Raw genomic sequence first — 10667 nt, 5'->3', positions numbered from 1 at the left:
GGAGAAAAAGCATTTGTCAGCACCACAGGTAAGAAAATGCCAACTGCTGCCCATCCACGTCAACGGACAGTGCATAGTGAGGTGGTCCTGCAATGACAGTAAATACAATTAATTAAATGATGTTACTCATTCAGTGGATTAGGTGTCCCCTAAATCTTGACACCATAGGCAACAATCTATGGTAGCTCCAGCCTCGTAGCCACTTAAACCCCCTGGAATGCAATTAGAATTAATGTTATTGTGGGCTATCTTCAAAGAAAGGACCGAAAATTAGGTCTATGCAACATGAGCAACCTGTCATAAATTATTTATTTCTTCTGAAATGCAAAAAGTATGTTGCATGAGATGCTTTATAAAATAATAACTGCTTTTGACAACTAGATTGCATATCCACGTTGCCTATGCTGCACTGACACAATAAAAAATGGTATCGCATTTTAGATAGTCACCTTAAATTAAACCTTCCAAAATGTGACAGTTCTCCTCTCATTGTGGATTATTGGCGTTTAACTGACAAATATGGGCTCGTGTTACATGTACTCTACATAATACAAGGTTATTAGCTAAATTCATTTTAAAAAAAATGATGTCCGTCTATGTACATTACGTCGTTTAATATTTATAGTGTAACCTTTAATATAAATGCCGTAAGTGAGTATGCCGGCTTTGATGCCCCGGATAGCAATGTGACAGTGTGTATGTCCGGGCATGAGGAGGAAGAGGAGGTGGTTGCTGATGATGATGGTGGGAGAGGAGGAGGTGCTCAGCTGAAGCTGCTGCTAGTGCTCATGACGCAGGAAAAACGCACCGCCGGCCAAAGAGAGACAGTGCGAGACTGAAAAGAGGAGTAAAATAAACGTATTCGCGGAAGAGGAAAAGCACTGCACAGAACACCCGGCCGAAATCAGAAAGAGACGGCCGCTGACAGGCCATTGAATCGGAGGCCTTAAAAAAAAAACAAAAAAAAAAAACAAAACCCAAAAAAACCGGGACTGAGCCTCTGATAGGGAGGAAAGATACCGGCGCGGGAGGCGACGTGAAGAAGTTTTAATGCATTTGAAGTTGTGGGGGAGGACATAAAGGAAGCGAGAAAATTTCCCCAGCCTGCCCGACCGCATCACTCTGCACAGCCTCCACTCATTATCCTCCTATACATTATTTTATATGAATATAGCTGTAACAGCCGGGAGTGTTCACATGTGTCTCTTTTCCTGTACATCTGCACCTCTGTTATGACCAGCAGACTGGCTCTAATTATCTCCAGCAGGAGAGAAGGGCTCACTAGTTTGCGGTGAGTAAATGGCCGTCAGCGGCTCTTGATATACCCGTTTCTGTTCTGTACCCTAGGGGTGTCCTCTTTGGTTGCTCTCCGTTGAGCCTTTTATTTCTGGTTGTATAGGTTTATACCTGCTGCCCCAGTACAAGGAAGAAGGGTGCACCATGTAGAGTACAAATGCTCGGTTAACATCCTATGTGAAATACCAGGGCCGGTCTCCACACTTATGAGGGGAGATGTTACCCTGACCTGTATGACACATGTAGACATATATGACATGTAATAAGAGCGTTATATGTGATACACATTCTGCCTCCACCCTGATCTCTTCCTCCTCTCCGCCTCCCCCTTTTTTTTTTTTTTTAATAACATGATGAAGTGTAAAGGAAAATGGCTGACGTCTCTGCTCTCCCCCATCCTGTCTGGGGCTGACTGAGGATGATCTAGCACTCCTCTTCCTCTCTCCTCCTCCAGGAGCCATTGCTGCCCTCATATTTCTCCCTCCCCTTTGCCTTCAGATCCCATATATTGTATTTATTTCCACTTAACCCTTTGTCTGTAACCTCCGAAAGGGAGGTGAGCGGTATCGACGCCGCTCCCACCACTACCCTCGGCCCTGATCTGTCCCCTTCATACACATATCCTTGTCTGTGTTCTCCTGGCAGGCCAGCATTTCCTCTCTTTCTCTCCCTCCCTCTGCCCTCTCTTTCTCTCCTCCCTCTTCCCTCTTCTCTTCTGCTTTATGCCAAACGCCATTACTGAGGTGGAGTGATTTGGAGGGGGTGGGTGGGGGAAAGATAAGCGAGAGACATGTAGGCCCTGCCTGCAGTTATAGGCCTCTTCATTTATTTAAGTGACAGTCTTGTATCCCTCTTCCTGAAGCTCTCTCAGTGGGTTTTCCTCCCTTGTCCCCTAAAATTCCCTACTCTCCATTAAATACACCCTTCACTTAAAATAAAGACGGAAGCTGCCGGACACGTAAGTAAAAATCAAGTTAGGTCTAGTGCAGAAAAGTCTCGTATGGCTCCAGTCCTGGGTTTGGTGGTTGTCACTCTGACGTTTTTTTGCCGGTGTCATTTTAACCTCTAATGAATAAAACACATTACCAAAGCATTTTGTATGTTTGCAGTTGCAAGTAATATTATCTGTCCTATTCATTCAAATCTGTAGTTTGTGTGTTATTCCTATAGTTTATATTTCTAACAAAGCAATGATATTTATTCCCAAGTGGACATTTTTATCTTCAAACTAAAATTGTCTGTATACTTTATAACCACATTGTTCAGGTCTACAGAACTGCCTATGGTTGATAATACTTTGTATGTTGTAGATATTTAACCAATTAAGTGCTTACCATTTCAAATTGTGTTTGCACACTTACTCCTGGGAATTTAGACATTTCCATGTGTTTTATCTACTATTTCTTGGTCTGTCCTTTTCTGCTGACATTTTTATCTATTTAATTTTATATTAGTAGCTTGTCCTCGGCAAAAATTAAACTTGATATCTAAAGGTCAGTAAATAATGTCTTTATAGCATCTCTAGTGATTTAGCTTCAGGAAGTAGTTGACAGTGTGCATATCTGTTATATATGTAAATATTGTTAGTGTGTTTTAAAGACCATTTGACAGGGGGGAAAAAAATCTCCAAAAAATGTCCGTATTATAACTTTTCTAACTGTCTTGTTAAGCTCTTCTGCAGAGATGTGTTTTAAAGTTCATTATTAGTCTTCCTCTTTTCATCTTTTTGATGAACACTATTCCAGGAAGATGTATTTTAATGTAAGAACGTATACTGCATGATCTGTACATATTTTAATTTTGTCATTTAATGCACTTTAATGTCTTAATAGAAAATTAATTGAGGTCAATAAAGTGACTATACTTTTGTCAATATGTGATCAAATATTTTAAAATCACATTACAGTCAAAACCATGCAGTTTTGTAAAGGGATCCATATTGGGCAGCAAGATTAAAAGTACTGCTGTCCCGGTGGCTAGGGAATCCTTCTGTTGCAGGAGGGGTTCATAAAAGACATTGATTATCATACGACGATCAAGAGTATCTTGGATAATTTCAAATGAATCATAAAGTGTACTTAGTGAAGATATGTATACATTGGTGCATTAGAAAAACCATGTGGGACTGCTGCTAGGGTTCATCTGAAATATGAATCATTGATGTTTACTTTATACACACTGGTCATGCAATGTGCAGAGGTGTTCACTGCGAATGCTGCATGAACCATGGATGTTGTATGCGCTGTGCATGTGTGATTTATCTAGTATTCGTAGTGAATTTTTGCGTGCTGTGCTTGTTCATAGGGCTCAATGATCTCTATTTTTAGTTCAAGTCAAACTGCTGCTCCATGTGAAGGAACACATTGCAGTGGACCATGAGTGCAAGAAAGGCATGTATGTGTCCTAAGAGAGAAGTGCGTACCTCTGTGGTACATGCTAAGCCGACAATAACATTTTGGTTGAAATATGGTTTAACCAATAGGTGTGATGCTGTAATATCATACTGTCCCAAACAGTGTATCACATGCCAGCAATTTTGTAATTAAAAACCTGTGAGCAACGTGCAAATAGTGAGATGGTAGTAATGCACATTTGCAGCTATAAGATGACAACATGTGCCCCCACATATAACAACAAATCAGCCTATGTTCTGATAGACTTGATGCTCTGGAGATGGGGCTACTGTTCAAAGACCACTTCCAGTGCAAGTTCTTGCACGAAGAACAGGGATGTCCTCTGGTAGCCAAGTGCCTTTTTTTTCTGTCAAATAACATTTTAAAATCTGTTTTTACTTTTCACCAAATACTAAAACTTGATATGTCACGTAACAACCCATGAAATGTTTTGTTTTATTATTTATTCAACAAAAATAAGCCAACATAAAGAAGTCATGTGTGAAATATGCTTCAAATAAGTAAAGAATGTAATTTAAGCCAGGTGCTGCTAATCGTGTACACTTCATTATTTGAATATCAGGAAGTGCTACCACCTCTAAATAAAAAAATAAAAGAAGTTGAGCTTTTTGTCAGTTTGGTCTCAAGCTTTTCAGGTTTGTTAACACCATGCCAATGAGGCAAGACATCTGCAATGGTCTAAAGAAATTATTGCTGCTTATCAGTCTGGAAAGCGTTATAAGACCTTCCAATCAATTTAAATTTAAAGTCCATCATTCTACCGTGAGAATGGTTTACAAATGGAGAGCACATCTTCCCAGGAGTGAGTATTCTCAACAAATTCACAGAAAGCTCAGATATATATGTATGATGTGCCAAGAAATTTCAAAGGACCCAAAAGCAACATCCAGGGATCTAATAGATTCTATCAGCACAGTCAATGTTAAATTGCATCACTCTCTATGCACAGGACTGAACAAGTGTGGATTCCGGGATGGATAGCTAATAGAAAAGAAAGCCCCTTCTCTCTAAACAAAACATCACAATACAGCTTAGGTTTGCAAAGTTGCATCTAAACAAAGGCTTGTAGAAAAAATGTTCTTTGTACAGACAAGACCAATGTATAGTTGTTTGGCATCAATGCATAACACCATGTTGTTGAAAACCAACCACAAGGACCTCATTCCAATTGACAAGCAGGGTGGTGAATGTGTGATTTGGGTTGGTTTTGCAGCCAAAGGACCTGGATGCTTCACAATCATTTAGTCCACCATGAGCCATTTTTATATCATAGTGCATTGGTTCCCAACACTGTGGGCCGCTGTGATCTCGCATGGATGCTGAGGCCAGGACTGGTTGTAAGCAAGACGGGGTTCTACTTGGTAATTACTTTATCTTAGGAGGGCCTTAAAAAAATTGTGGAGACCCTAAGGATGCCTTTAATACCACTTTCATACTGCCACCCCGGGTTGTTAACCCGGGATATTGCCGGGGCACAGGGCAGTATAGATAAGAAGATTCCCGGGTCGGGCGGGTTCATACTGCACCTGCCCGACCCGGGTTTTAGAAAAAAAAAAGTGGAAAAAAATGTTTTAATTAAAAAAAAATACATAACAAATGTTTACTTAACTTATTTTCAGCCAGCGGTGTCTCCGGTGCATTGCCGGCTGTCAGGGGGACCTCTGGGTACTAAAATGACGTCATTTCTAATCCATTAGAAATGACGTCATTTTAGTACCCAGAGGTCCCCCTGACAGCCGGAGACACCGCTGGCTGAAAATAAGTTAAGTAAACATTTGTTATGTATTTTTTTTTTAATTAAAATCTTTTTTTTTTTACTTCCCCATTTTTTTTTTTTTTTTTTTTTTTTACAGTATGAATGGTGAGACCCGGGAATTACACGGGTTGCACCATTCATACTGCAGGCGAGCGGGGTCCAACCCGGGAATTACCCCTTGCAAAATCCAGGGTCTAAGTCCCGGGATTTTAGACTCGGGATTTTGTGGTTGAACTATTCATACTGCACCAAGACCCGGGTTTTTTAGCGTGCCTCTGCAAAAACCTGGGTTTTTTGTGCAGTATGAATGGGGTATAACTGAGAGAGTATGGGATCCACTGCCATAGTGTTTTATAGGAAAATTTGAGATTAACTCTCCTACAACTGAACCTTGGATGAAATTGAATCGTGCAACAAGACAATGATAAGCGCGCTAACAAATTTACAACAAGGGTCTGGATACGATGCAAGCAAGAGTTTGGAATGGCTGTCAGGCTCCAAAATATCAATGAACTGAAGCAGTGTTGTAAGGGGTATTATGACAATGTAACATATTAATAAACTTGAATAGAACAAAATGAACAATTGAATCTGTACTTTTGCACATGGCTTTATGTGGATTTTTTGTTCAATAATAGTAAAATGTTTTATGGGTTGTTTTGTTTGATGCAAATTAATAGGGCAGTAATTTTTTTTATTCTACCGAATAATTAAACTAGTGTCTTTATTATGTACTGTATAGCTTCTTTTATAAATCTAAGCAGGGTTTGACAACTTTTAGGTTAGGCCTCATATACACAAGCTGTATTAATCTGGATTTGAAGCGCCGCATTCATCCGTTTTTGTATTCCGCACTAACTCTACACAGTGTATGAATCCTTAGTCTAGTTCAGAAACAGATGGTTGGTGTACAGTATAGATTTTTAAGAAAACGTGTGACAGATCAATAATGGCAAAAAGCTATGCATGCTGTGCTATTAATCCATTATGCATTTTCTTAGAGAACTGTGTACACTTGACTTTTTTTTGCATGGGAGTTAATGATTGCTATGCTGTGCGGAGTTAGTCTTGCACTCATACATGGGTTAATGCGACACTTGAAAGCTGGATAATTTAAAGCTCCTGTAAACTGAGCAGTAGCATGTGTTTACAATAGTTAAATTCTGTACATTTGGGGCTTGCAACCGCCCAACTAACAGTGTCCAACATGTGTCTCGTGTTCATTTTTTTTTTTTAAATACATATTATATATAGCTATAGCTACCTTGAAAACCATTTGTGGCATGATGGTCCTTGGTGCTCGCTATAGTGTGAGGAAGGCACAGTGACTATAGTGACTTCACAAAGTCAAAGTGAACTTTACATACAGCAGAGATATTGTTGGGATATGGTTTTAAAGCAGCTGTTAAATCCTGGTGCAAACAAGACCGTAATAACCTGGTGCCTCAGCTGTTGAGCTACAACTTGTATCGTGCATGTCAGCCAAAGGCTAGCAAGACATGCTCAGATTTGTAGTTCCATAGTAGATGGAGTGTCGCTCTCTGTTCTCGTGTATACACCTTGTTTGTCTACCTCAAATGTACCCCTTAATGTGATTGATTAGGTTTCCATTTTAACTTGTAGTTGTTCTTTTGTACATGTATGACTTCTACTAATATTTGTACTCCCTTTCTCTTTTATTGTGTTTTTTTACTTGTTTTCAGTTAATGTTTATTTCCTATGATATGTTTAGTCTGTCCAGGGCTGTGGAATTTGTTACCTCTTACAAATGATGAAGGGAATTTGCCTAAGTCTCTAAAAGCAAATGTAAAAATTGTTACACAGTCCAACTATATATGTAGTTGTATGCTGGGTCTTTATGGTGCTACTGTGGGATTTTTGTGCCTCCAGTGGTTTTAAAGAGGCTAAATAGTCATATGCTTGACCTGTATGGTGCTTTCATATGCAACTGGTGCCACTATGGGTCTATGTGATTATCTAATTGGTCTACAAGGTGCCATGATGGAGGTTTTGCCTGTATACTACCTGACCAAACACCTGGGTCTCTTCTGATGTCTTTCATTATGCATATAGGCCATGTACAATGATTACTTGTGTCCAGCCTAGGTCTCCAATTTTGCATTGTTACCAATACCAGTTTATTCTGGGGCTTCGGAAGCCTTATGAATTGTGGAGTAGATATGTATAACTTATGCTTGATCTTATGTTACATTTTTTTTGGAATCCTCTTACTTTCTGCAAGCATTCTCTTATATTGTCCTGTACAATTTAACATACTGTTAAAATAATGGGCATGTTCATTTAACATCCATGTAAGGTCTACTGCTGCCTTCAATTGAGAAGCAATGTGTAAAAGTGACATGTGAAATTTATGTGTTTGTTTTCCAATATAAGTACAGCCATGATTTCTCATTTTATGGTTGTGTGGTTGTTTCTATTTGTCCACCACACGGGTAGTCCAGAGGTGGACAAGTGGCACCCTACACAATATGGATTTGAAGCCCTGCCTAAAGAGGAGGCCTTGCGGTACATATGTTCACATGACTGGAGTTTTGTTGACGTTTGTTGCAAAATTGGAATGAAACAATAATTTTATAGCTGTGGTTTCAAAGGCAACAGTTTATTGCAATGCCTAGCACTGAAAAGTTTTATGCTTCCTAGCAGAAGTCCAAGTAATGTTATTTGTTTCAATGGCTCTACTACACTCTGCATTCTAAATTTCTCATTATCTATGGTGCTGTTAAGTAGCCCAAGCAGACTGATCTATTATTTGCAATGTTAGCTTGGGCATTACAGAATATGTGGTCCCAAGGTGTACAAAGTACAGGTAGGCGAGATCATGAACAGATTGAACTCATTTTACATATTCAGTCTTATTCAGGAAATAATGGAGTAATTGCAGTTTTTCATTTGGATGTCTGTGGCTTCTGTTCAGTCAACCTCCAGTTAAGGCATTTAAAATCTCGATGCCTGCTTCTCCAACGTCACTGATCGCTCTTCTTCTAGTGGTCATATGTGGTGTTCCACAAGTGCTGGTGTGAAAGCTTTTAGTTTTGGAGCTTTTAGTGTACATACACGCTTGAATTAAAATTCTTTTTGTGTTTCCAAAGCAAGTTTAAATATGTGTAAAAGGATGTGAACATACAAATCATTGTTCCCAATGAGAGTTCAGGTTTGCATTTTTACTTTTAATTGGCTTTAGGTTTTTGTTTTTCTTTCTTGTTGTACACTTCTTGTTCCATTTCAGTCCATCTGACTTTTGAAAACTTAAATTTTTCTCAATGGAAGCCTGTTATAAACGCAATGAGATATTAATTTTTATTTATAGGGCGCCACAAGGTGTCCGTAGCACCGTACAGGGACAAACAATATCACAGTACAAGGTGAGACAGCACGGTACAATAGACAGTAAGCACAGTAACTCAGGAAGCTCAAAGCACAGCTATTGAGAGGGGCTGGGGGGGGGGGGGGGTAGGGGAGAGGGAATATCCGCATACGCTGGTAGCCTGAGCCCAAGGGGGAGGGTGCGGATGATAGGTAAGAGCCACAGAGGGGTGGAGACAAAAGTGAAAGGGGTGGAGGGCAGAAGGTCCTCGAGGAGGAGGGCTAAGTAGCTGGAGAGCTGAGTTAGAAGTGGTGGAAACAGGAGGAGAGATGGCCCTGCTCAAAGGAGCGTACAATCTAAGGGGAGGGGTAGACAGAAACAAAGGGGAGAGAAGGGGTGAATGGAGGCTGAATCAAGGAAGGGGGGGAGAGGTAGACAATAAGGTAGGTAGTTAAGTGGTAAACTGGAAGGCTTTTAGAAAAATGTGGGTTTTTAAAGCCTGTTTGATATTGCTACGAAATGTTTACATGTTTGTGGCCGGAACAAAACTTCCTGCTTTGTCACTGATGTATGCTTAAAAAATGTAGCAAAAATGCATTTGTAAATTTCTAAAACTCATTTTGATTGTGCAATTTATGTTTTATATGCATTTTTATTTGCATATCAACATGCAATAGAAAAACGCATTGCTAATGCCAGTATGTATGTAGCCTTAGGTTGGTTAATTAAATTAAAAAAAATAAGCAATTGGAGATGAGACTGGTGCTTGAACTTTAGTTTTTTTTCCTTGTGTTTTTTTTTTTTTTTTTTTTTTTCTGCAACCACAATTTATACACACTTGATTAATAGTACTGCTTGTTATGCTGCATTGCTGGCAAGTATACTCCACCCCACGACCCCCCCCCCCCCCCCCCCTCCAAAAAAAATTTACATTTTTTATTTATTTCATTCCTAGTACTAATATAGTGATGCAAAGTGTAACATAACAATGTTGATACGTTCTCAGGGTAAAATAATTTTTATAAATTCTCCCAAAAAGAAGTAGGCTGGATAGTATGATCATTGCCAAGCACTCATTGTGCAATAATCTGTAAAGAGGGCATAAACATGGTATGTGAAGTGTCTGATCTAATCTCATGTCCTTCCCAAACTGCCTCAAATATGTCATATTATAAGCGCTTCCACCATAGTCAACTATAAGATGTGCGGTTGACCTATATCATATGTTACCAGCAATAACAACCACTGCATAATTCTGTTAGTTACAGGGAATGTTATATGGGTTATGCAAGTTACATAGGCTCTGTACCAAGTTTGCACATGGCTGCACACCTCAATTGCAATTTGTTCAGGCTCATCTTCTGAAGACTTTGCATTGGAGCATTTTGACCAAGCGTTATTTTTGTATACATTTCCTACTAGTATATGTGAAACCATATATGAAAGTCTGGATTTTCTCTCCTCGTCCAAGTACTTGCCATGATGACTATGGTCAGTGCTATCAAATACATAATTAAATATGTTTGTCCATGTTCTTTTCCAATGAAATCCCAAACACGCATGTCTTGGGATTCATCTCTTGTTCTACGGATATATTTCCATACGCATATCCAGAATCTATGAACCCCAGGGCACTCCCAGAGCGCTTGTGTGTGTGTGCGCGCGTGCGTAATATAGATGCGCTATATGGACAAAAGTATTGGGCGCTTGACCATTACTCCAACATGGCCTGTAATGATACTGTATTCAAATACATATGATTTAATAAGGAGTTGGTCCCTCTTTTGTAGTGATAACAGCTTCCACTCTTCTTGGAAGGCTTTCCACAAGATATTTGAGTGTTTCTGTGGGAATTTGTGCCAATTCATTCTATAGA

At 39.5% G+C, this 10667-nt stretch overlaps 1 protein-coding gene across 6 annotated transcripts in view; it reads left to right on the top strand.

The window, feature by feature from the left end:
* Positions 1-734: 734 nt before the first annotated feature.
* USP9X (ubiquitin specific peptidase 9 X-linked) overlaps positions 735-10667 on the top strand; it is a 136467-nt gene continuing 126534 nt past the window's right edge. For 5 of the 6 annotated variants that reach the window (XM_075196417.1, XM_075196415.1, XM_075196416.1 and 2 more), the window contains exon 1: positions 735-1291. The gene's annotated coding sequence lies outside the window, so the exon portion shown is untranslated. Of the gene's footprint in view, positions 1292-2072; positions 2255-10667 lie in introns of those variants that run through there. The other variant, XM_075196414.1, reaches the window with a different exon arrangement.

This window comes from Mixophyes fleayi, chromosome 2 (genome assembly GCF_038048845.1).
Source record: "Mixophyes fleayi isolate aMixFle1 chromosome 2, aMixFle1.hap1, whole genome shotgun sequence".
NCBI classification, from domain to species: Eukaryota; Metazoa; Chordata; class Amphibia; order Anura; family Limnodynastidae; genus Mixophyes; species Mixophyes fleayi.
The sequence above is the reverse complement of the archived record's forward strand: the minus strand, read 5'-3'. Positions and strand labels throughout refer to the sequence as shown.